Here is a 27,216-nt window from a genome sequence, read left to right on the forward strand (position 1 = left end):
GGTTTGTTTCTGGGACAAATGGCTCATTGAGTAGCTTCTACCCATTCATAATGAAAAGCCCTAAATTGCCAGGGAAGGGGGTGGGAGTAGCCAGAACCATTCCAACATGGATTTGGGTCAGGACTCTGCCTTGCACTGGCCATGTTAGAGGTCAGACAACTTCTGGTCAGGAGACACAATTTTATCCTCCATAAAAGGGGGAAAATAATATCTACACAATGGGACTGATATGTTATTAAAAAGATTACGTTTATAAATCTAATGCCCATCCTTGTAAACCTCAGGTGACTGAAATCTTTTCCGGCCCTTTAGAACATACTACCATTTTCGATCATGATATAGTCCTCTTCTCCAGGCTTAAAGCCATCTCAAACATGCGAAGTTTTTGTGATTGTACTTAGGTAACTGTTTTGGAATGACTGTGTGCCGGACGCTCTTCTGTCACTGAACACGGCAGACTGGGTTAGGGAGCTTTGGGTGTGGGAGTGGAGACTGATCACCACGAAGATAGCGTCTGCACATAAATAGATGAACACAAAAATGTCGGTGACCGCCCCATTGGAGACACACAGTGATGTGTCAGAAAGGGACAGGACCGCAGCCAGGTCGCCGGCCCGGGCCGCAGTCTCCCCAAACGCCAGCCCTCGGGAGTGGGTCCACGTGGCGCTGGAGCTGACTCATGCACAGCCCCAGTGGTTGGTGCGCCTCCGTTTCTCAGCACGCGGGCCTCTCCCCAGGGCTGCCTGGTGGTCCAGTGGCAGGCTCACCTGAGCGAAGGACCTACGAGAGACTAGGGAAGAGCATCCTAGGTGGAAGGCATGGATGGTGCTTTTACAATGCAACCCTGGAAACGACACTTCATCACTCCTGCCACATTCTACTCGCTAGAGGCAAGTCAGTGAATCCGCCCTTTCCCAAGTGGAGGAAAGGCCGTGGGCAGGGGTCCCTGAGCACCACCCATGAGGCCGGCCCCCACAGAGACCCCTGGGCACCTCTGATGCCGCATCCAAGTGGAATCTGCCACCTGACTGGGGAATCTGCCCTTGCTCTTGACTTCCAACCCCTCTGTCACCGTTTGTGCATGTCTTGTCCGAACCTGGGAGCCAAGGGGGCCATTGCTAATGCCTCCCACATTTTCATCTGCATCTAATTGGTGGCCATATGCTTCCCCCTCAGCAGTGCCTCCTGGTCTGGCTTCTCCTCTTCATCCGACTTTGCATCGATTCTTGCCTCAAGCTATGGCAATGGTCTTTACTATGTTTCTCTTCGTCCAACCTCTACTCACTTTAATTAGAGATATTTTTCTCGAGCTAAATAAATTCATGAATTCTGACGCCTGAAGGCTTTCATTGTTTTCTCCCCCGGAAGGCTAAATCCATCATTCTCACTTGGGCACAGCAGACCCTCTCCCGCGTGGACAGAACAGACTCTCCCTCCCGGTTTCCAATGTGGCATCCCACAACACTGAAGTCCTCCCTCTGTCCCCATGGCATGCCTCTTCCGATGTGCACTGGCCTGTCCCCACTTCCTTCCCAATCCTCTTTCTTACCTGCTCATCGCACTTGCCATTCAGACCGCAGACCAGCCGGTGACTCCCCAAGGAAGCTTCCCTAGACTCACCGTCACCATCAGCTGCGCACTTCAGGGTCCAGTGCACGGAGTTATCCATTCCTTTAACTCGTTTTTTTCTTCCTAGACTTTCCTTCCAGGAAAAAAATTCAAGGATGATTCATTTTGAATTCAAAGTACTGGGGACAATGGTGTAACACTTGGTAATAACTACTGAGTGAATAAATGAGCTCTCATTTAAGTTCCTGTGTATAGTTGCATAGTATTTTAAAAAGGAAGATATTCAAACACTAAAAGTTCAAGGAATGGCTACGTTCAAGATAAATGTTTGATTTTAGTTCCTCTCAGGGTCTTGAATTATGTGAATCTGACAGCAAGATAACACTATATGCTAAGTACTGTTTCAAGTGCTTTACATTTATTAATTTACCCAATCATGACAACAGATTTATCTATTAGGTACTTCCATGGTTCTCTCTTTGCAGATAAGGAAACTAAGACAGGGGATTTCCAATAATTTTCCCAAGGCCTCTCTAACTCCAGAAAGGAAGTGATTTCTAAAGATGTAATCAAATCAAAATAACCTAAATTGAATAAGGCAAAAAAACAGCAAAGACTAAAAGATGAAGATTAATTATGATAAATGGATAAAAACTTTGATAGGATCAGAGATTATATAACCATCAAAAAGTATCTTCAGCCCTGGCTGGTATAGCTCAGTGGATTGAGCGCGGGCTGCGAACCAAAGGGTCGCTGGTTTGATTCCCAGTTGGGGCACATGTCGGGGTTGCCGGCCAAGACCCTGGTGGGGGTGGGGGGCATGTAAGAGGCAACCACACATTGATATTTCTCTCCTTCTCTTTCTCCCTCCCTTCCCCTCTCTCTAAACATGAATAAACAAATAAAATGAAAATAAAATAAACTCCTCTGAGCATCAGCGTTCTGTTAGCTGGTAGATAGAGCCACCACATAGATCGATGGTATTAACGTGGAATCTGTAGTGAAAACACAAAGAAGAAACTAAGACCTTTTGTATTTTACTCATGTGATCACTCTCTCCATGGCACGCACACACACACTTACGTAACTAAAGCAAGTTATCATAGATACAGGAAAGAGACGGTCAAGGGAAGACAAAACACTTTATACACTGTACACCTAAAGGGTTCGTGCAAATGTTTCCTCCAGCCCAGTGCTGGCTTCCCTGCTGCCTGTTCTCACCCAACCAAAACAAACCGTGTGTCTTTTTTGTAGTTAATAGCTGACTTAATCGTGTTGCAAATGCTCCAGCCCCTGGCATTTGTTGTTCTCCCTTTGGACTGCAGACCTCCTTGAGCAATAGTTAGCAGGATCGTACCACTAGCCCACGCCTTCATAAATTATCATTTTATGGCACAGGATTGAGATAGCTTTGCTTTCCGGCGGTTTCCAGCTCGGAGAACGTGGGCTGTCTATGCCGTGAGTAAGTAAATGTCCGATGGCATTTGCTTTTGCAGTAACAGAGACGCTCAACCTGTACCGACGTCAGGCCTTTTTGAATTAAAAAATACTCATAAAGGCAATCACCGAGGCGAAGTATGAACTGTATCGTACGTGTGAGACGTGCAGCATTCTGGTTACTTTAAAAGTTGCTAAAAGTCCTACTGTAAACATGCCTCTAGCTCGGTGTCAGGAAATAAGTCTTCTTAGTGCGTTAGTCCCTTTATCTTGCTGCTGAATTTGTTGACAGATTGTAATTGGGTCACTGTATTGAAATGCCCCATGTAAGCTCCGAACTCTCTGTGTTGGTTGGCATGACAACCATAGCGGTCGATTAAACATGCTCAGAAATGGAGGAACTGCTTCCCAGAAGATGTTAACTAGGCGGGGGATGGACAACCGTCTAGAGAATAGCACCACGGACAGGAATCGCTAAGCGTGGCCTTGAATTCGCTGTTTCCTATGAATGTGTGTCTTATTAGGATAAACACGATATGCACAAAAATTCACTTAGATGATTACCAAATACGTTTTTTTTAATTCTGTGTGGGTTTTCATAAAAGGGGGTTGAAATAGGCTTTAAATATTAAGTCCTGTTTTTTAGAGAAAATGCTAACACTCCTTGGAACAAGTATAATGGCTATAAATGGTAATTTCCACCATGTAGCTCTTCCCCCTTTAAAGCTGTCCGTGAAGCGCCTGGCAGATGACATATGCAGATGGCCTAGGCTGGCGTGCTGGCACCCAGGCACGGCCTGTGCCGGCCGGCGTCTCCACAGCCAACTGGAGGGGCCAGGACAATGACGGAAGGACACAGCCCCAGCAGCAGACGGTGCGGCTCCCTGGTAGCTCTCCTCCTCTTCTGTATTCCAGCCCCGTTCCTGCGGCTGGCCCCCAACTAGCAACAGGAGACGACGCTTTCAGGCAGAAAATGGAAACCAGCGCTTTGTGCTCCCAATACACTGCACATTGGTTGCCACTCGTTTTTGTTTTGTTTTGCTTTTATTTTTGATTAATACAAACACTTGAGGTAGGAGGAAAAGAAATAGAATATCTAGCAAGTAGTTTAAATTAGCTGCTTTTCTTTGGCTAGTAAAAGACTAAAGACAAGATAAAGTGGGTATGACAGAGTCATGGTCATTGCAATTTAGTTGTGGGGTCCAGGCAGTCACTGGGTGAGGTACAGGAAGGCAGCATATTTTAATTTTTAGCCTGCCTGTGTGAAATTTCAAGTATGGGGGCACGGATTAGTGAATGAACAGAATGTGAATAGCCACTATCAAAAATATTTTTAAATAGGCCAGGGTCATTCAAAAAAATCTATTGTCGTTGAAATAAATTTTAAAAATCATCATCCATTGTAACATTTTTGAGAGGAAGTGATCTTTCAGCTCATCTTCATTCTCCAACAGGGAATTAACTTCTCCAAAAGGGATTAAGGAGCTAATTAGTGGTAGAATTGGGCCCAAAACCCCCGCCGCCGGCTCATTCAAACGCAGGCTGTGCACAGCTCCACGGAGCCTCCCCACCCCCTCCCACCTACAACACAGCCAGACTCGAGGACTTCCTGCTTCCCAGAGGTGTCAGTGCAAAGCCAACCAGCACTGTTGGTACCATGAGCTTTATCCTGCTGTCCCTCATTGTCTTCCCTGGTCAAAGCTTCTTGCCTGGAGTGACAGGCTCCAATTTATTATTTTGTGTGTTAGTTTTTTGTTTATTTTTAATTTTGAGATAGCCATATTAATATTTTCATTGTATTTAAATGTCTGATATTTTCATCAAGAAGTGGAGGATGGACAGGGTTAAATATTTACCCATCATTGGTGGATGTTTAAAACTCAACTCTGAAAAACAAAATCAATTTCTGAAGGTACCCTGTAACATTTTAGATACATGCTTCCGTAAAATTTTTCTTTTCTTCTATGCAATGATTAACCATAGTATAATCTACCTTCAGTTTGTTTTAGAACTGACTTTTTAATTGAATTTTCTAGTTTTGAAGACAACAGTACTGACTTATATTTTCCTTACCATGCTTTGATTAAAGCTTTTTGAGTACTGGACTCAAACATGTTCCATTTTTAAAGAGAAGGTGATCTGCATGTTTCTATCCTTTATTTCTGTTATTTCTGTTCATGAACATGAACTGAACACACCTTCCCAATTTAGAGATATTTCTTTGAGAAAAAACCTGCCTGTTTTTCTCCAGGGCGGGATTGGGAATGCAAGGTCCTTGCCTTTGTTTGTTTGTTTGTGCCTTGGTGACACGTCAGTGACAACCTTTGTTTTCATTCTCCTTTGTTTCCTCCCTGTGTCTGTCAGCGCCCTTTCTGTCTAAAGCCTCCTCTCTATTTTTCCTTCCCTGCTCGCACACCTCCCCTCCCCCTCTGGCCAAGTTGCTTTGACTAGATTAACACCCGTTAATGAATATCCACAAAGGGGCCAGAAGAGTGGGAGGAGGGGAGGAGGGGAGGAGGGGAGGAGGAGGGGGAGGGGCTGAACTGGGAAAGTGGGAGCTCACAGGAAACCCCAGGACAGTGTGGTGTGGGCTACAAAACTGGAGGGGAGGATGAATCGATGGACCGGAAATGCTATTTTGCAAGTCAAAATTTCATGGCATGTGTTTATTTATTCATTTTTATATCATTAGTGATGATTTTATTTAGTCTCTCAGTTTTTTCAGACTCCATGGTATAGCCAGTGGAATCTGACAAATAACAGAAAAGCATAAAAAAACTGCCACTTCCTGTGTAGTTATCATGTGAAAATAACCACTGTTACAACCTTTCTGGCATATGCCCTTCTATTTCTACTTTTATTTCCATTACAGTTGACACTCCCTATAATTCTGTAGTAGTTTCAGGTGTGCGGCACAGAGGTCACACACCTGTATAATGTATAAAGTGCTCCCCCCGGTAAGTCCAGTGCCTACCTGGCAGCACGCAGTTACCACAGCATCCTTGACCACATTCCTGTATAATGCCTTACTTTACATCCTCACGACTATTTTGTGACCTAACATACATGTATGATATTTTTCCATTCTCTATTAGATTGACTGATTCATTCTTTCAGTCAACATTTAACAAACACATAACGGCCACCTACTCTGCGTTAGCTCTAATTAAATTGCTTGGGATATAACAATAAAAACACACAAACAGAGACCCAAAGCCCTAGCCTTCCTGGAGCATACATCCTAGTGGACAACATCTTTCTATTGTGTATGAATAGCCTTCTTGCAGAAGTGAGGGCGAGAAGAAAAGACTTTTCACAGGAAAGTATGTCCTGCATAGATTAAGTTTGTTTGTCTGGGAAGAGAGATGGCCAGTAAGCAATTTCATGCCTACATTCAGAATCTGGGGGGAAACTTCATGGGAATTCTGTGCTGGTCAGTGATCAACACAATATTGATTATCGACCTAATGGTGTTTGCACAATTAGAAGGGACCCCAAATAGAGATTTAAAGAAAACATTGTAGAAAGAAGCTGAAAATAGCAAAGATAGGGTTAAGTTGCCAGAAAGAACATGTTGTGTCCCTGAAGGAAGAGAGGTCACAGAGGAAGAAGTGGCCCAACGGTATTGCACGCTCCTGGAAGGCCAGTAAGATAATACGGTCAAGGCCAATGCTGGGGAGAGTGGTTAAAGATGTGAGCAAATGTTTCAGCCCTATTTCTCTGGAGCCCATGCCACATTCAAGATATTGCTAAAGCTTTGAGTCACGGTATTGTACTACCGGGTGTGCCACGTCTATGAGAAGGAGGTTATTTTTTATATATTGTTGGTCTTTGACATGGGAAGGATTAGAATATGCTTTTATTTCAAGGGCAAAGACTCAGAATAGTGGGAGAACTATTTCAATAGAAAACAAAATGAAGAAACCATCAAATCATCAAATTACAGGCTGGTGGGAGACTGATAGTGGATGCCAGTTTGGGGACATGCTGAGGATCACGGAGTGGCAGGAAAGCTCAGCAAACACTCTTAGAGACGGCCACAGGTCTTGTCTGTCCCCATTTAGGTGATACAGTGACTGGCTTCTTGAACCTCAAGAAGGAGGTTTGTGTAAGTCTCCTTTGTTGTGTTTGGGCTCATATTTCCTGGGGGAGGAAGCACAGTCGGGTGGAACTATTCCGGAGGTTCGTGCAGGATGCGCCGGAGGATTGGAGGCCAGAGGTTGGTGACACAGGCCGGACCAAGATAATGGCTATGTTTTGGAAGGATGCGAGTGACTCAAGGGAACAGGGGGAGGAAAAAGTGATGGCACATGTTGGCTCTAGGCCAAAAGAAATACGTAGCACTTTTCTCTGTTAAATAGTTCTCTTCATAATAGCAGTCCAGCACGGCTGGCAGATGTCACTGTTCCTGGCGAAAATTAAGAATACGTGGGGTGTGCTGTGAGCTCGCCGGGCGCCGTGAGACCCCTCGGTCGCAGGTCGAAAACCATTGGCTGATGCTGCACTTCCTCATGTCTCATTCCTTCTGTACCAGAGCACATACTGCCGTCCAGCACAATTGCTAGTGGGGTTTTCTGTCCTTGCTCGACTGAGCCTGCCAAGCACCCGAGGAGAGGGCCACATCTGTCTGGTTCATGACTGTGACCACCCCCACCTGCACAGTGACTGGCTTGTGACAGGTGTTCAACAACCAGTTGTTGAATTAATCCAGATGATGAGTGGGTCAACCCTAGGAGTCTTAATAAGCAATGCTAATTTATATGCAATGCTGACGTATCTGCTCGCATCTTTCACACTGTAAATTAGTTTCTGGTGTGTTCTTTGAGTGGGGACATCTTAATGGTCTCTGTAAATTTTGTTGACAATGTATGAGTAGAATGGATGCAAATGCTAAAAAATGCTTTTTAGTTCTGCATAAGAGAAAGCGCATTAGGTGAGCAATCAGTTTGGGGACACTTTTAAGGGAGTTCCGGTAGACGAGAGAATCATAATTATGACAATAGTTCAAATTCACGTGGTGCCTGTAACTCATGTCATTCCCCAAACAGCTGTAGGAAGTGTGAAGCAGAACCAACCACCCCCAGAGTCAGTGGGCTGGAGCGACACTGATTTTTGTCTCCCACAGTTAGTGGGTTTTATGGTTCATTCTTCCGCTCCATGTGGCATTGGCTGCCGGACTCGGGGACACCAGCGGTCAGGCGGGGGGGACTTGACTGGGCTGTGGTGTCCAGGAGGCTCAGCTCATGCTGGCAGTTAGTCTTGAGCTTAGCCGAAATGGAGCCAATGCAGGTCAAGTGTGGCCTCTGCGTGGGACTGGGGACGTCTCCGTACGGTGGCTGGATTCTGAGAGGGAGCTTTCCGAGAACAGGTGCCCTCAGAGAGCCAGGCGATTGGTTGTCGCAAGGATCTTCACGATGGAGCCCCAGACATCTGAGAACTTCCTGCCGCCTTGTATGTGTGAAGGCAAGTCACGAAGCCGGCCCAGACAGAGGGGGAGGGGGGAGGCCCCTCTTCTGCGTGTGAGAGGCGGCATACACAAGAAGAGGGGGTGACTCAACCAGCCATCTTTGATTGCTCGTGTAGCTGCTGTTTTCTTTCTTATTTTAGAAATGAGGAGATGGCTTCATGGAGAAGTTGGCAACTTAGTTTTGAGGGGGATAAAAATTATGAATAGTTTTCCTCCCACCTTCTAATCTCTCTGGTTGGGCCAATGACCAAATGAACACAGACAGGTTAACAGGAGAAAATCAAAATTTAGTATATGCACGTGGGGAGCTCACCTGGACATGATAAATCCATGAAAATTCCAAACACAGTGAAGAACCATTCAGTATATAAGACATTTTATTTTATTTTATTATTATTATTTTTAGATTTTTATTATTTACTTTCAGAGAGGGAAGGGAGGGAGAAAGAGAGAGAGAAACATCAATGTGCGGTTGCTGGGGGTCGTGGCCTGCAACCCAGTCATGTGCCCTGACTGGGAATCGAACCTGCGATGCTTTGGTTCGAAGCCTGAGCTCAGTCCATTGAGCTACGCCAGCCAGGGCTTATATAAGACATTTTAGACAAAGGAGAAGGGGGGAGGGTAATGTGTTCCTAGATTTCAGAAGTGAGAGTGGGCAACTCAGAGGTAGCTGAGGAAGATCAGACACACGTGGGGAGAAAATCCCTGCTAGGTGACTGGGAGACAATGGGGCGCAGGGGAGGGAGTGTAGCCGCGAGGCAGCGGCCTGAGCCCACTCATTGCCTGCGCATTATTCAAACCGGCTCCGGCAGCATCCTGAGACCTTCTTCCTGAGGCGGGTTTCTCCGTCTGAGTCTGAGTCTCTCGGGCAGGAAAGGAGGGAGGGTCAAAGGTTCTGAGTCCTTTGTTTCTTGACAAACAGTGAGAAATCAATACCCCACAGAGCAGCCTGAGGGTGGCAGATGTTTGATCCTGGCAGTTTCACCCGTGATAGATGCAGCGGCCAGGTCTCACCCTCGGGGACGGGACTCCCAGAGCTACCTCCCTCCTCCCGACCTCGCCCGCCTCCCTCCGGTGGTGCCGTGTACAGAGGCAGTAGCAGCAATGGCCGTATTCACACCATGCTTGGTTCTGGCACAGTTGGCTAGAGTTCTCATGGATCTCTTTCTTTACTCACGGCATTAATATTTTTTCTTCAGTGGTTTAATTTTCAAGTAACTTTAAATTTACCAAAGCATTGCAAAGATAGCACAGGAAGTTCTGATGTAACTTCACTGAGCTTCCCCTCCGGCTCATGCTCACCTAACCAAGGTACATTCACCAAAACGTAGATGCTGACATTGATACCACGCTGTCTAATTAACTGCGGACTTTGTTGGGTTGTGGAATGTTATTTCCAAAGGTCGTTTAATGCTCCAGAATCCAGTCCAGGAAACCAAGTTACCGTCAGGCATAGCTCCTTAGCTTCCTCCAGTGAGTGACAGTTTCTCCTTTTGTTTGTTTGTTTGTTTTACTTGACCTTGACGCTTTTGACCAGTACTGGTGAGACATTTGGAAGAATTTCCCCCACTTTCTGTGTGTCTGAAATTCCCTCCGGACTGGCCTGCGTCGTGGGTTCGGAGGGAGGCCACCAGAGCGGTGACACCAACCTCGGTTAGTGGGTCCAGGTGCTGTCCCCGGGGTCCTTCCCTGTGACGTGGCTGTTCTTCCCTCTCCAGACCGGCTTTTGGTAGAAGTGAGTCGTTGATTCCATCCTGTGCTTGAAACGCTCCATTTAAGCGCCACCTCCGGGGTGCGGTGATGTCATAGTGAAACCGCCACCCACATCAGTATGTCGAGGGCTCCTTTGAGGCTATGCAAATATGCGGCCACTTGAAGGATGGATTCGAGCCTCTCTAGATCAGTCCTGATTGTTTTCCTCAGATCTGAACGTGTCGTATATTTCCCTGTTTTCATCAGAAATTTAAAACACCTTTTTGACGTCAATATTGAAATGTTGGTATTCATTGAAGAAGAACGTATGGGTATGAGTGAAATTTTGTGAATCATGGATTTTAAAAAATATAACTGATATATAGATTATATTAAGAATTAGGAGGCTGACTGGGTTGAAGTGAAGACAGGAGTCTTTTTTTTTTAAGATTTTATTTATGTATTTTTAGAGAGGGAAGGGAGGGAGAAAGAGGGAGAGAAACATCAATGTGCGGTTGCTGGGGGCCGTGGCCCGCAACCCAACCCAGGCATGTGCCCTGACTGGGAATCGAACCTGCGACACTTTGGGTCGCAGCCCGCGCTCAATCCACTGAGCTACGCCAGCCAGGGCCTAAAGACATTCTTTAAAGTGCCAAACTGTCCCTTCTGAGGCAGTCCCAGTCGATATGTGAAGTACATAAGGCAAACATAATTGCCGTGGGATACTATGAAGAACTTTAAAACGTGTCATTAGTTATTCTTCATCATTCCCCTGCGTCAGAATGAGATCTGTTCTCCTCTAAGAAAACGGAGTAACTCCTGGGGTCTTCATCATCCATGGATAGTATAGTGGCATAATACTGAATTCTAACAACATTGAGCAGAAGGCTTAGGATCTGTTAAACAGCAGAACTCGACTGAGTGGAGTGTAAAGACCTTTCCTGAGGGGTTCCTGAACCGGGCAAGGTGTCGGCCCGCAGGTGGGGAGCAGCTCTGACAAACTGCAGAATGACAGGCTTTTCCAGGCAGCAGCGGGCGGGCCAAGGAAGTCCCTCGAAGGGATCCCATGGTTCCAGGCGAGGTCACTCTCTGTGGGGATGGGAGGGGGCTGCCGGGGAGACGGCCTCACCGTGCTGACCAGGTGACCCCAGGCCGACCGGGTACAGATAAGGTTCCTGGGAGAGGCTGCAACCGGGGTCGGGTCAGGGGGCGAGTCCTGGTTTGCTGACGTGGGGCTTCGCTCAAGTGACTCCATCTTGAGCCTGTTGGTTTTCTTTTGTTTTAACAGATTATACCATAGTTAACATATTCATGTATGTTAATGTTATATGCCACTAGAAAATTAATTATATGTAAGGTTTGCAGTGTTCTGATATTTTCTAAATAGACATTGCCCTTGTTACTGATTATAAAATGTGAAGCTAACCCTGTAACTCATTCATATATAGCATACTCACAGAGTCACATAGAGGAAATGTACATTATATTTTTGTATTAATTTAATAAAAAAGAGAATGCTCCCTTTCTCATAATTGCATTTTACATAGAGAAATAACTTCATGTGTAGGGTAAATTGATAAAAAATAGATTCTTGATGCAATTTATTGGGTGCCTATATGATACGGACTAAGATGTGTAGTTATATTGATTATATATTCAGTATTAGGCAGTACTGAACCCATCTGCAAAGACTCTGAAGGACTGGGTGCTTTTATTCATAAAGACAAGTAAATGAATTGAAACCCAGGATCTTCGTCATCTCCAGCTAGTACGGTAGCCAGTGATTGAATCTGGTCCCCTAAACTAAGCTAATAATTGCCCAAACTGGAATTGAAACGCAGTCTTTTCCATCTCTAAGGACCCTGTTTCCACAACAACAGCTCGCCTCTCTTCCTTGCACTTACTTCTCCTCCTCCGTGCTCTGCCCTTCCCCCACCCGCGCCTCCGCGGCGGTTTGCAGAGTCTAAATTTAAATTGTGAACTCATAGAGGTTGTTATTAAACAGGTACATGGTCTTCATCTCCTCCCCTTTGGAGGGCTTGCCCTCTAGAACCGGAGCTGGGGGACTAGGCCTTGCCAGTGCGGCCCGCAGACCTCGGGCACCATGGGATTCGTCACTTCAGTGCGTGGGTTCGTGTTTTCCCTTTGTTCCTGGGGCCTCCACTTGCTCCTCAGACCTACTCCCTTGTTTGTGCTAAAATACATTAGAGGGTTAAGACATCGAGGTGGGGGATGGGTACATAACATGTAAATGTGAAGTTGCATGGTAACCTTCAGCAGGGAAAAGAAAATCTTGTTAGGAAATTAAATACATAAGAACACGAAATATTATTTTGGTGGGGACTCTTGCTCCGCCTCTTCCTGCAGTTGATTCGCCAGGGCAGCTTCTTGCCGCCGCAAACCCTTGTTGTGCCTCCAAGATCAGGGCTGAATACATTAGTTAGGGACCGAATCAGTTCGCCGATGCTCGGAGACCCTGGCGCACCTGACTTTTTGGGCAGCAGCTCAAGTTTTGACATCGCGAATCAGCACAGTTCGCCCTTTCAGAGGCCGAGTTTCTCTCGCTCCCTCCTCGCGGCCCCCTCGCACGGAGGTTGGCTGGGCCTTTGTTCGGGAGCCAAGAGGCAAGACACATTTGCTCTCACTGCCAGTGACATGAAAAAGGCACGTGAGCCTAATTCTCCATAAAATTTACATATAAATGGACTGAACACAGGGCCTGTGTCAGTTCAGAACAGGACACTTTCAGGGCAGACACTTAGCATAAAGCTTAGTATAATGTTGAATTGAGAATCTTATCTAAGGAAGTGGTGTTCAGGTCCATGCCATAGATCTCTTTTTGAAAAAGCCTTTTATCATCCCTGTTCTCTCATTTATTTTTTTGTTTAAAAAGACGCGTTTCAACTTCTTGTGATTTTCATACTAATTATCACACCACAGATTAATAGAGGCATCAGGTATTTTGTGTCCTTGGCTTTTCATAACCTGCTTTCTTTGAGCGGAGTGCCAACTGTCTGGTGTCCTTTGACAGTTGTCCTTTTTCCTCAAGCCCTCCTCTTCGGTGCCCAGTCCCCTGTCAGTCTGTACAGAAGAAAATATAACTCTCTCTGCTTCCATCCCGGGGGCCGACGGACAGATTTTTTAAAAGATTTTATTTATTTATTTTTTAGAGAGGAAAGGGAGGGAGAAAGAGAGAGGGAGAGGGAGAGAGAGTGAAAAACATCAGTGTGCGGTTGCTGGGGGCCATAGCCTGCAACTCAGGCATGTGCCCTGACTGGGAATCGAACCTATGACACTTTGGTTCGCAGCCCGAGCTCAATCCACTGAGCTACGCCAGCCAGGGCTTGACTGACAGATTTATAATCAGGGTTTCACAGCATGCTGATCCAAGGTGGTTAAAAAAAGTTGCTTTGTTTGCATAAACTTTTAATTGGCTTTTCTGAAGATAGTGGGTTATGTTTGGGAATGTAGTTCACATATGACTAGCTTTATAATATTTTGCATCCTTTTTTGTACCATCAGACATTTTCTTGATTTCTCTTTTTTTACTGGTTGGAAATTCAGCAGAGAGCCCATACTCATGCTCGTCCTTAGAGGAATGTGTGAGCAAGGCGTTTGGGGAGGAACAGTCCTGGTTTTCCTCGGCTGTGTCCAATTTTTTCCACCTGATTTTGAAACACAAAACATTTGACAGTGGGTGGGAGAGAATTAACAATGACTAACAGACAATGGAAGTGGAAAAATCTAAAGATTTTAGTAAAATCCTGAAACTGTATGCTGGACAAAACAGTTCCCAGTTGCCTGTTTGGGCATAACTTTGGAGAAATGCCGTTACAGAAGTGTTCATTGTTTCATGCTTATTCCTGAGTAGGAATCTTAGAAACATGAAACACTGTCTTTTCCCCACTGTGCCCTTCAGTGGCTGGAAAATACCTGGAGCGCTCCTGAATCAGTTGAGATGCTTCAACTTTTTGAAATTTTGTGAAGTTAATATTGTTTAACACAGCTGCAGATACTTTGGTGACACCACGTTTACCTGGCTTTCGAGAGTTCTAGACCAACTGACCACAGATACTTGTAAGGTTTCGGCCAAACACTAAAACTGATGTGGGTGTGAGCCTCCTCTCCCACAGTGGATTTTACACACCCACACACTAGATGGAAAGTAAAAACATTAGTACCACATGCATCTGCTCACTGTACTTCTTGGTTTTATTTTTCCATCCATGAGAAATATTGACTTGGCCACAATTGGAGGATCTTTCAGTAAACTGAAAAACAAAACTATTTTATGGAGTTCTTTACTAAAACCATGAGTAAATAAACCAAATTTAACCTATTATTAAGTGTTTGAGAATGTATTTGTATATATCAGTCTTATAAATTTAGAGATAGAAAATAACTCTGTGTTACATGTCTTGTTTTTAGTGATTTGTCAGTTGTTTCCTCTTAAAAAACTCCCTTTATTGGACATCATGGTTTTTTTACTGACAATGGTGGTCTAAGTACCCAATGTTGATATGGGCATGGCGTCCCTGTCCGACTGTCCCGGCGTTGCAGGGAGCACCTTATTATTTATGATACTCGGCCCTGTGCGCCGTGTCCACCCATGGCGGTGCTGTTGTCTGAAACTTTAGTGTCCAGTTGTTCTCAGTTTCTCTTTGGAATTTCTGTGTTGTCAGATTCTACGGCAAAACAAAGCATCAGTTGGGGTGGTGGTGGTTTTTTAAGTTAATCAGAAGGGCTTTATTTTCTGCCTGTGTTAACGTCCCCATTTTGTGCACATATATTTCCAAGACTTCAGGGTTAGTACTGTAGAGTGGATGGGGGGCTATCCAATGACATAGTATTTGAAACATCTAGAATTTGTAGGAATAAACTTACTAATGCGGTTAAGTAGTTGGCAGGTGAGTTCTGCTAGGTACTGTGTTATTAGCTCAGTGGGTGACTGCTGGCCATTCGGGAGCTTTGGGAACAGCGGGAAAGAGCAACACACGGAACTCCATTGCAAACCCTTCCCCACGGGCTTCGTCAGCACGGATGGCGTCACATTCGGTGTCACCGAGCGGCCGTCTCAGCTGCGGCAGTGGCGTGGACAGAAGTCTGGGCTGGAGACCCTGACCGCGTCCCTCATGGACATCAGACTACTGGGATTTCCGATGTTGCTGTTGAACTTCAGGCTGTGTTGAGCAACAACAAACTTGTTAGACCTGGATTTCACTGATTTCACATGTGGATTAAAGAACTAATTAAGGGAATTTGATGTACCCCGTTCCACTTGATTTATGGTGAAGGATTTATTTATTTTTAAAGATTTTTATGAAATGGTCTCCCATTTTACTGTTGGTATTTTGCATATGGAAAATTTGCCTTTCTGTTTTTAAATGGAAAGGCTTTGATCTCCACACTTTGGTGGATGGAATTGGAGCTCAGGCAGCCCTTTGTCTGGAGATGACTGTTGTGTTTCTAGCTATTCTGCGTTTCTATGGAAACTGCAGGACTCTGAGATTTACAGGTTTAGTCCAACGATGCACAGTGATAGCCAATCAGTTCCCTCCCATATTCAGTTCATCAACATATAATCGTGGTTTCCATTGTTCTGTAAGGAATCCAAGTACAATGCCATTAATTTTTCCCACAAGTCCATAGTATGCACATGGCAATTTGTATCAAATTAGTATTAGTGTCATGTTAAAAGATAACATGATAAACACAAAATCAATATTTACTTTGAGAGTTATATATTTTCATATCAGATAAAGACATTTTGTTAAATTTGAATGGCAAGATTTTATTTCTTTTTCAGTTTGCAACAAAGTCTATGCCAAACAGACCCCCCTCCCATTTCCTTATTTACTGTAAAGATGCAGTATTAAGCCTGGTAACTATTTCAGAGCAAGGCATTCATTCTATGTAAGGCTTGGAGTGTATGAGAGTAGAGATTTGTTCCACTGAATCCCACAAGGTATAAGCTGATCTTATTCCTTGGCATGGCCCTACGATGGGAGTGATTAGTCAGCCTTGAGCATAGAGAATTGATCTGAAAACACATCAGCTGTTTTTCCATGTGCAAGGCCGCTGGGGGGAATCTTGGTTATATGAGCTAATGGAGAATGTCCAGAGAGGTGTGTGGAATCTCCACCAGCAGGCCACTGAAGGAGGACTTTCTGAATGGAGATATACAAATGGAAGAGTATTGGTTAATTAAATAACCATAAGGGGGTTTTAATATGCTGATTCACTCCCCTCTGGCCAAGGCGAGAATGAACTATTGACCATGAGGGTTCGGGGAAATCCAGGATGCTTCAGTCTGTGGACATAATTGCATTAGCTGGGCTTCCCCTGCTTCCGTTTGCCTTCTGAGCACTAGATAACGATGTTTTCTCCTACAATGAATATCTTTCTCTTTGTCTCTCTGTCTTCTTTCTCAGTATGTAACAAGTAGGTAGAAAGATAAAGTATGGAAATCTACAGATGACAGTAAGAGAGAAAAGGAAGATAGATTCCAAGAGAATGTACCAAGGGAGACTAGAATCTGTTCTGTGTGATTTCTCTTCCTTTTATCTTTACTTTTGTTTTTCTTGTTTCCCCGGTCCCCGGAGGAAGTGGACACAGGCCATTTACAAGTGTCTGAGGCCCCAAACTCAGCACAATGAGAGGAAAGCAGGTTGCCCTGTCCAAACAGGGGGATTTGGATGGGGACATGCTCAAGTTTGTTCCTCTGCAAAGATGCCTGTGACATTTCGAGATAAAACACTGGTGGCCTAGGCTGTGACAGAATGCTTTGCCAGTGACACACTCTTGCAAGCAACTGGTATGCACCCTTTTCTCACATTGCTCTTGATCCTCTGTAGCCCCTAGCCCGTTCGCCATTCCTGATGTTTCTTTTCTATTCCAACCAGAGCCTCTTTCAAAACAGATCTTGCTTGGCATTCATCTTTCTCTTCCCAGTTGAAAGCTGGCATTTACTGAGGATGAGTAAGGAGCCCTGTCCTACCCGCAGTAACAGGTAGTGAGTGTGCTGACCCTACAAGAAGGGGTTTGTGTCTACAGACGCGAGAAGGTGCGTGGGACACGTCCTGGAGGACGCTGTCCTGTCCCTCCCTCTGCGGCTGGCCTGGGAAGGTCGACAGCTGTGTCCCGAGCAGAAGAACAGAAGAGGCTGCTCCTGGTGGGGCGCAGGGCAGAAGCAAGAGTCAGAAACCAGTCTGGTGGCTCCTCACAGCCGTAGAAATCAATGCAGGTCAACAATAACAAACAAAATCGACTTAAAATTTTAAAGTAAGGAATGTAAGGTTTGCACTGAGGTTTTGAGTCAGTGGGCTTGATTAGATGGCAAGGTGAAACCGTTTATTCAAAAATCTAAGGGCAGGGCCTTGTCATCTCATTGGCTGCTGCTGTACACATGATTCCTAGCTCCACCGCCAGGGAGTAACAGCGGCCACATTTTCAATCAATGAATAAGCAAATTGTCTGTACAGTTGCAATGTAATCACAGGCATTGTATTTTCCTTTTATTTGAGTTTGTTTTTCTATTTGCGTTTTCCACAGTTTCACTCTGTTTTGTCTGGTAAACATCAGCTACGGTGTTTATGAAAATTCAGGAAACTGAAAGTGAAAACGTGTAAGCCACTGAAAGACCAGAAGCATTGAAAGGGAGAAAATCCAGTTTAGTCTGTGGACTGGTAAAGGATTGCAGGTGTTGGTTGCTCGGTGGGGAACAAACAGGAGCAGCAGAAGCAGGAGTTGGCAGGTTGTGGCCCTAGTCAAGGTGAGAAAGGTTAGAACAGATCAGACAGGTCTTACGACAACACCCCACACACCCAAAGCAAACATGCATGCATACCTTTTATATTCGGGAGAGCTAACTTCTAGATGTATATCTAGATAAAAGTCTAGATATTTTCGGTAGATATTTTCACATTATTTGTTGATGTCCATAGCCAACCACCTCAGTCTTCGGAGAGCACAGGAAGCAGCTCTCAGTCTTGTTGAGTAAGGGACTGGCCATGGGTGGCGTCACTTGGGAGAAATCGGGTTATTCTGTGTGATGCCTTTGGGAGAAGCTGTGTACAGAGATTAAAGGCCATCTGGATAGATAACCCCTTAGCGGGTATGGCTACTATGGCTGAGGAACTGGAAGAGAGAGAGGCAGTAAAGACACAACAGGGCAGAAATGTGGAGAGGGGTCATGGAGGAGGTGGAAAGGGTTGAGTCTCCGCCCGGATGTCGGAGCTCAGTCTTCCGAGACAGGGCTCCAGCAGACTTCGGAAGGGGAAGGTTGTCCTACCACAAAGCACGTGCAAAATCCTTCAGAGAGCGCACTGAAAGGAATGCAGTGTGATGCGAGCACAGAGTGCAGAGAAGAAAGGGTGAGAGGGGGGGCCGGACAGCTAAGCAGGGCCCAGTCAGTAGGGACCTGAGGCCATTTAACAGGCCTGAGAGTCACTGGGAGGCATGGGGAACCTCTGAGCAAACCTTCAAGTCGCCTAAGTGATGTGTTAATGGTCACATTTTGGAGATGTCACTCTGGCTGCAGAGAGATGAGATGAAGCGCAGCCATGAGACTCATGGCAGGCGAGGCTCGAGGCCACAGGGGTGTGGGAAGGGCCTGGATGACTCTTTCACAATACCTGAAAGTCAAGGTCAGAGGCAAAGGTGCTCAAATAACTGTGACATTCACCATGCTCTCCTTCTTCTTTTTTAAATTTTTTTATTTTTATTTTTATTTTTTTAAAGATTTAATTTATTTTTTAGAGAGGGAAGTGGCGGGGGGAGAGAGAGAGAGAGAGAGAGAGAGAGAGAGAGAGGGAGGGAGAGAGACATCAATGTGCGGTTGCTGGGGGCCGTGGCCTGCAACCCAGGCATGTGGCCCGACTGGGAATCGAACCTGCGACACTTTGGTTCACAGCCCGAGCTCAATCCACTGAGCTACTCCAGTCAGGTCCTTCTTCTCAAATATTCCAGCAGAATGTTGTAGAAATAAAATTCAGCCATGTGAGGAGACTGCAATCTAATGAGACTATGGAAGAGTTTTCTTAACTCTTAGAATGTACGTTTAGTAGTCTCTGGGTGTTAATTTTATACTGGAAGAAAAAGGTATGAAATAGAACAAAATGAAAGCAGTTAGCAGGCAGTTGAGCATTTACTGTAAGTGTGGTGGTCCATGACCAAGCCTTCTTTGTGTGACGACAAACTTAAAAATAGGGTTCGGGAATGTATAATGTATTTGTTAGGTAGCAGACTGTTGAGTGATGTCCTGGCCTCCCTAACAAGCTCATGGTCTAACACTTGACCCAAACGCAGCCTTGGGCTCCCTGGACGTGGCAGAGACCTCACTGTGCCGCTCAGGTCACTGACTGTGGAATGAGCCATCAGGAGGCACTAGGGACACGTGTCCATTCACTTGTAACCGTGGACTCATCTTTGTCTTTCTATACAGCCGGCTCACTGGTCTGTCTCGTCCTTCTCCCCGCACTGCGGACCCAGCTGGGCTTTGTGGGCATTGTCTTACTGAACCCTAGAGCATAAGGACAATTACCCCCATTTTCTAGAATAGGCTCGTAAAGCTCATGTAGTTTGTCCAAATGCACATCACTGCTCATTTGAACACTTTCATTGGAAAGTTAAGATTTAAACCCAAAATTGTTTGAAAATAAGATACTACATACTCCCAATTAGTAAGCGACCTTTCAGTTAGCATTCTATTATTTAGGAATATAATGGACATTTCTAAATCTTGCTCTCAAGTTGTGCCTTATTTTTTTCTTTTGCATTACACATAAATGCTATTCTACCTCTGATATTTATTTTTGGAATGGTAAATTATGCTCAGATATTTAGACTCAATTTTCCTAATGAATGTAAAGTACAGTATATTATACAATAAAAAATTTAAAAGTGTAAACTATTTTTATTGGGTCAAAAATTACATTTATCGGCAATAGATATTTTTTTTTGCTTTGCCCTCACTATATAGCTCCTTCATCTTCTTTGAGTTTTGTCATTGTGTAGAACTAAACTTTTTAGATTTTTCTCCTTTCTATTTGTTCACAGAACTCCTAAACCCTCAAGAGATGTAGTAGCCTCTTGCATGTCCCCAACAGGCCGCTTCTTTTTCCTTTATTTGCAACGTGTGGTGCCTAAGGCATCCTCCACAGTGTCCCGCCCACGGAGGAGGAAGCCTGGAAGACCCAGTGGTTCGTCAGTGACACGCAACTGACGAGACTTCCTTCCCAGAATGCTTTGTGCTGTTTTCTACAGCACCTGCAGTCCAAAACAAGTCTTTTTAAAACCACCTTTGATCATTTCATAACATTGCTTAATCAGATAAAAGGTGTTTCTTAGAATTATACTCGTTGACCTGAGCACCACCCTGCTGCAATCAAATAATCATTCAAAATCAGATGATAATTAAAATAAAAATCCTCCCACTTTCCAGGTGAACAAGAAATATGTTGTTTTTTGTGGCAGTTATAATTTGGTTGTATTTTTACTTTGGTTTTAGGATTTAGTATAACAATACTGTTGATTAACTAAATGTTATAACCTTTAAACTCCTGGAAAAAATGTGATATCCTGTTGGATCTCCTGCTTTCTCCCAGTGGTAGAAACCTTAAGAGCTTTGAAAGTTCTAGAGTATCAGTATTACACGTCAGAACTCATGGGTGCCAGGCCTGGTTCTGCAGCGGGTACACCAGCCGAGCCAAACCGCTTACCCAGTCCATGTAATGAGCCAAGCAGAAAGAAAACGGCAAGACTCCTTCAATGCCATTACCACGGCCACACATTTGATTTGACAGGGTACAATAGAAATACAGGTGACTTAGTGAAAATTCTCCTGGAAAAAGTGAAATGTGCAGATATTTCTTCTGAGATGATGCATCTTCCACAATATGCTTGTTCTCTGATTTGCAGATAGCGAATGTGCAAAAGCTCGCTTGAGGTTTGAACGGCGAAGCAGCCCAGCCAGGTTCCGGAGCTTGGCAGAGGTTTGCTGTGCGCCGCGCGGTCACATTTTCTTTGGCCGGGTTGCGAGCGGTCTTCATGTACAGAGAAGGCATCTCGCTGTCCCCCCCGGGAGCGTCACCTCACCACAACATATGTAGCTCCGTTCTGCCAGAAAGGGGACAGATTTTGAGTCCTAGCTTTCCAAAACCTGTTTCCATCTGCAGCTCTTGATCTTCCCTATAAATTCTCCGACTTCCTCTAAGAGAATGCTGTGTCTTCGAGAGAACCAGAATGAGCCGGATGCATATTCCAACAGTTCTGATGGGTTTTATTTTAAGAAACTGTGTTATACTCATTTATCATAAAAAGAAAGAAAAGAGAGAGTAGCCGTCCTTAGCTCCTACAGCACATTCTTGTTGTGCCCTGAAGGGCATTGGTGGACAGCCAACTGGTGTGGTTCATTAACTGGGGGAAAGGGTTATGATTTGAGGTGGGGATGCCGCGGAGGTAAAGGGTTTGAGGACGCACAGGTAGGTGATGATGACTGAGTCAACCATGGGTAAGTTAGATGAATTTAAATCTATCAAACTGATACGTTAAAGACCATCAACTACAACTGAATTGGGGAAAAATGGAAAATGAAGCTAGTGACTAAAACTCAACTGATTAGTATAAATTGAAATTGGTTTCCTTGAAATCACTCCTGTAATTTTGGATTGACATTCTTTTGGATTTATCTTCCCCAGATAGAGGCTTATTTTACTGAGCACTGTTTTTCTAACGAAATATGCCCTGCTGTTCTTCAGAATCTGTTACCTTGGCAACCTTTCTATTTTCTTCACTCCCCAGTTCCTAACAGTTTTTGAAGCATCTTGATGAAATGAACCATTTCAGAGACCACAGACTAATGCATTTATCTGAAATATTATCATTTTACTTAAAAGAGGAATATTTGCTGGTTGCTATAAAAATTGCAATGAGCTTACAGTCTACTGTAGGAATGAGAGATTAAACAAATGGTCAAATAATTTTATAATAACAAGCAACATTAAGTGCTAAGAACAAAGTTAAGTTCATTTAAAAGGAAAAGCATTGCACACCCTGGTTTTGACTGGGGATGTTGGGAGAGTGTTCAGAGAACATCATATTCAGCTAGAGGTTTGAAAGATGATTAAGTAGCTGCTTAGGTGAAGAGTTATTAGGTAACAGTGGAGGAATCAAAACAGCATTTTGGAAGGTTCCAGAGCAGTACAGCGCAGAGAGGATGTTGACAAAGTCCATTGTTTTGGGGACACAGTGAGGACAGAGAGAGGCCATTCAATGAGTTTGAGCAGCAGATCAGGATCCAGGTAAGAGAGACTGATCAGTTGTATTGAGGATCAAGATTTTATTTGGGGGTAACAGACAGCTTCCGAAGGATTTAAGGCATGGGAGTGATGCCATTTGTTTAAATTCTTAAGAAAGCCCCCACCATCATTTTGGTGGAGAATAAATTTGAGATGGCCAGGACAAGAAGGAACAGTGCATGCCGGGAGGTGGTAGTTGGTCTCGTGGACAGTGGTGGGAGTGGAGAAAGCAGAAGGAAGGTCCCCACTAGTGCGCACTTGGGATGCACAGGGGTGAGGGCGGCATGCACATGGGGTGTGAGGGACTGGATGAATGGAGCTGGCGCGTTCCAGAAAAGGAGGTGGCTCCAGAAGAACTAAGTGTGGAGAGGAGATAAATAACTCAGATGTAATAAGTTTGAGCTGTACACACGATGTGCTACTTGTTGTGTCTAGTAGGTTCTTGACTATCAATCCTGGTAGTTCATATCATTGAAACTCCAGGGGTTTCATGCTGCATTGAGAATATGCATTTTATCTGTGGTATGCGACGGATGAGCTCTTTAATGGAAAAATATTTAGAAAGCAAACATTTCCGAATATTTTATTTTTGTTTTCTTAATTTGTATTTGAGAAACATATGATGTGGCATCTGTATTTTCTATGCAAGCAAGCAAAATAGCCTGCTAAAATAATTCCCCAGAGGTGGAGACGACCCAAGTGGCCCAAGAGTGGTGGATGGACAAATGGAGTGGTGTACTGTGCAGTGGGACACTATGCAGCCGTGCCACACCAGGGCTGAACCTGAAAAAGTCGTGCTCAGTGAGAGGAGCCAGAGAGGAAAGGACAGACACCTATATGCAACACCAGGGTGGGCAAGTCTGTGGAGACAGAAAGCCGATGAGTCATTGCCAGATGCTGGGGGGAGGGGGGAGTGAGGGATGACTACCTAACCGGGACACCGTTTCCTCTGGGGCAGCGAGAACTTTCTGGAATCAGACTGTGACGATAGTGGCACTTCACTGTGAACGTACTAAATACATAGAATTGTGTACGTTAAAGTATTTGAGATGGTGAGTTGTGTGCTTACGTATTTTGCCACAACAATAAAGGGATCGAGTGCAATATGAGCGGGAACCGAATTTCCCATGTCACGCGCCACGATGCCGCAGGAGCCGTGCTTGCTGGAGGAGAACTCCGATGACTCCGCCTGCAGAGCTTCATGGAGGGACTGGGTACATTGCATTCAATCAACAGCAGCTCAGGCTTTGCAAAACGGACACCTTTCTACTGAAGAAGAAAAACGAATTCAAAGGCCATTTTCTTTGTGGGTATAGAGACGAATTTACAAAAAATGTTTCCTGTTTTCTGGTAACAGAAGGTCTATTTTCTTAAGAAATCTACATTATTAGTTCAAGTTTATCACTGAGACCAGTGGAATGTTCTGTTTCCCTCTGTTATGTAAAGAGTTTATAGTTGAACGGGCTTGGGTTATTCTACATCATTGCGTTTTATTCCCTAGATAAACTACACTTAATGGGGCCCCATTGCAAATGTTAAGCATTTGACACATCATTAAATGGAAAGTGAAATTAATTTTCATTGGCCATTAAGAAAGTTATGCTCTGTTTAAAACCTCAAAATTTTAGCCGTGTTGGTCAAAATGATCTGATTATTTAAAAATATAGCACATCTTAGAAAACACTAGATGTCAATCAGAGGAAGGACACTGACTCCGTATGAGCCTGTCAGTGATCGCGCAGACGGAAAGACGACTTCAAAACAAATGCACTTTTGGAAGTAGAGACAGCTCTGAAATAAAGTTCAAAAATATGGCAAAATGTATTAAAAGGCAATGGATTTTTTTAATGAAAAAATTCTGGCAGCCTCTATTTTTGAACAGACATATTGAGATAATTCACATATCATAACACTCAACTATTTAAAGTTTACAACTCAATATTTTTATTATCTATATAGGCAGAGCGATAATCATATTTGAAACCATCGCTACAGAATCTAATTTCAGAATCTTTCCTTTTTAAAAAATGTAATAGAGGAAGAGGGAGAGAGAAACCTTGATTTGCTGTTCCACTGATGGATGCATTCACTGGTAGCTTCTTGTATGCGCCCTGACTGGGGATCGAACCCACAACCTTGGTGCATCAGGACAATGCTCTAACCAACTGAGCTGCCCGGCAGGTCCAGCGCCTGTTCTATACCCCAGAGGGGAAGTCACCACCCATCCCCCCCCCCCCACTGCACAGTGTTCAGCCATCACCAATCCATCCACTTTCTGTCTCTCAAACGGTACCCCCTGATTCTAAAGGAGCAGTCCATTTTGTTTTCTGACCTTGATGTTCTTGGCATTTGCGTGAGGATGCACCCTGGCTGTTGTAAGGAAACGAAAGGGAGTCGTGTCTATGTCTGGCCAGTTGAGGGGATGCTGAAATGTTCTCTTTGTTTTCTCCGATGCAATTGCTTTCCCTCAACCCTTTGTTGTTGTTTTTAAATCTGGTAACTTTTTATAGTATGCATGAATAAGATTTTATCTGCCTAGAAGTGTATGCTTCGATTTGAACATTTAAGTCCTGTGTTACTTCATAGTCTGACTAAGGCCCTATATTGACTTCAATCACAGTTTAAATATTCTCCATAACACGTAGAGTAACAATCAATGAAAGAATAGCAGATTGGCACTAAACACAGTGAACTTACTCCCATGGCTTCAATACTTGGTGTGTGGTAAACATTTCTGAGTGAGTGGATGAAAGATGAATGAAGGAGTAAATAAAACTATGGGAGACTGATAGTATGTATTAGAAACAACAGGTGGTCATTTCGTTTGTAGTTTATAACATTCAGTGGCATCTCTGCACTCAGTTAAGGACCCAGCAACTCTAATAAGATGCTCACCTGATAGCAGGTGAGTGTCAGGTACCCAAGGGATTCTATGCACATTGACAGCCACTTACACTCGGGAACCTGTGCTCTCTCTTGGGAGGTAAAGCTTCTTACTGGACAGGTAAGAAATTGTCGATGTCATTTATCATGTTTGTAGACAACAGATGTTAAAGTATTTTAGATTTCACAAATTTTATCTTTAATTTTCTGCAGGGAGGGGGACACATTATTCAGAGGAGTTGTATTCCTTTAAAAAGTTATCAGTATGTTATCAATGATTAAATTATGAATTCCCAAGATATTTATTCCAAAGTTTGAAATATGTTACCTACTGCTTAATTATAGCCAAATGGACATAAACAATGAAAAGAAGTACGTAGCTTTTGTGGGTCGATGATTACCTGAAATATTGGTAGAAAGATCTTATTGTATTTCAACAGAAATGCAATGTTCGATTATAGTAACATTAATCACCTCATTTACTCAGCACGTGTTTATTGCGACCCTATTGTGTGCAGTGCGCAGTGGTTGAAATTGGGGGCTCTTCTCTGGGGCTAGTTCCAGTTCAGTGCACGACTTTACTGCTGACTTTGAGGATGTGTCTTTACTTCTCTGCGTGAGATTCCGTGTCAGTGGTTTCAGGGTAACAGTAGTACTTTCCTCGGAGGTTTTTAATGGGTGAAGATTCTCAACGGTCTGAGCTGAGAGGGTATTGATAAAGAACAGACAGAGCCCGGCAACTGTAGGGCCAGGAGACAGAGGAGGACGGAGGGGGAACTGCTCAGGTTTCACACTTGTGGTTTTGTGTTTCTGAACCGGGTGGCTTTGAGCCCCATGGGATTCTACAAGGTCTTGTAAAAGTAATTTATTTTTCATTGTGTTGGGTTTCAGGTGCCTGTGGACAGATTAGAGAAGCAAATAGACTGCTCTGATTCTTAGGAGACAGTTTACGCCATAGAGAGAAATTTGAGAGGTGCGAGCAGATAATTTACAAAATTGTGAGACTAGATGACATCCTGGAGAAAAAGACACAACATGGGAAGATGGCAGAAGCAGCAGCATTTATAAAATGGGACGAGGGAGGGGCTCAGAGGGGGACTCGAAGTTGAGAGAACGAGACAGGCTGGGGAAGACATGCTGTTCATGAAGACAGGCAAGCAGAGGTTTTCAGGAAAGCCAAGGCAGTCGTGTGAGACGCTGTGGAAAAACATCAAATATGAGAACCGAACGCTCTATGTAGAGCTGCAACGTAGTGACAAAAAGGGGCCTCCTCAGAGCCACGCCCACAGGATGATCAGGGGACCTCCCACTGTAGAGTCCAGGGTGCAGGTTGGGGGAGTTAAGGTAGTGGAAACAAGGAGTGATACTTCAAGAATAGTTATTAAGCAGGCTCCTCCTGAACACCAGAAGCAGGATGGACTCACAACCAGCGTCTCTGCCTGCTCGCACTTCCCTCCCTCCTCACATTCACGGTTGCTGGTGGTGCTGAGTCCTGCCCCCGAAGTAAACGCCCCCACCACATCCTCGGTGCACCTGAAAGCGTACCAGGTCAGCACCTTTCAGGAGTCGTTTATATGTGACAGCTTTCGAAGGAAACACGGACATGAAACAAACTCTTCAAATAGCAAGCACAGTAAAAACAGCTATAGTAAAATTAAGACAAAACAAAGGGAAATCTTTCTAATCTGCATTGAGAGGTACCTGGAGTAAAACTCCTCTACCTCCAAAATGTAGCCAGAGCTCAAATTATATGAATAACAACTATGACGTATATGGGTTTAGTTGTTCTTTTTACCCAGAAGCATTCGTGGGGGAAGATCGCAAGAAAACATAGACAATGTGAGACTGTTTTCTGCTGAGGAGGTTCACAAT

General features: G+C 44.4%; 1 protein-coding gene across 2 annotated transcripts in view; it reads left to right on the forward strand.

The window, feature by feature from the left end:
* GPM6A (glycoprotein M6A) overlaps positions 1-27,216 on the forward strand; it is a 184,204-nt gene that overhangs the window by 109,364 nt on the left and 47,624 nt on the right. The gene's annotated exons all lie outside the window — the stretch shown is intronic.

Source organism: Phyllostomus discolor, chromosome 11, assembly GCF_004126475.2.
Source record: "Phyllostomus discolor isolate MPI-MPIP mPhyDis1 chromosome 11, mPhyDis1.pri.v3, whole genome shotgun sequence".
NCBI classification, from domain to species: Eukaryota; Metazoa; Chordata; class Mammalia; order Chiroptera; family Phyllostomidae; genus Phyllostomus; species Phyllostomus discolor.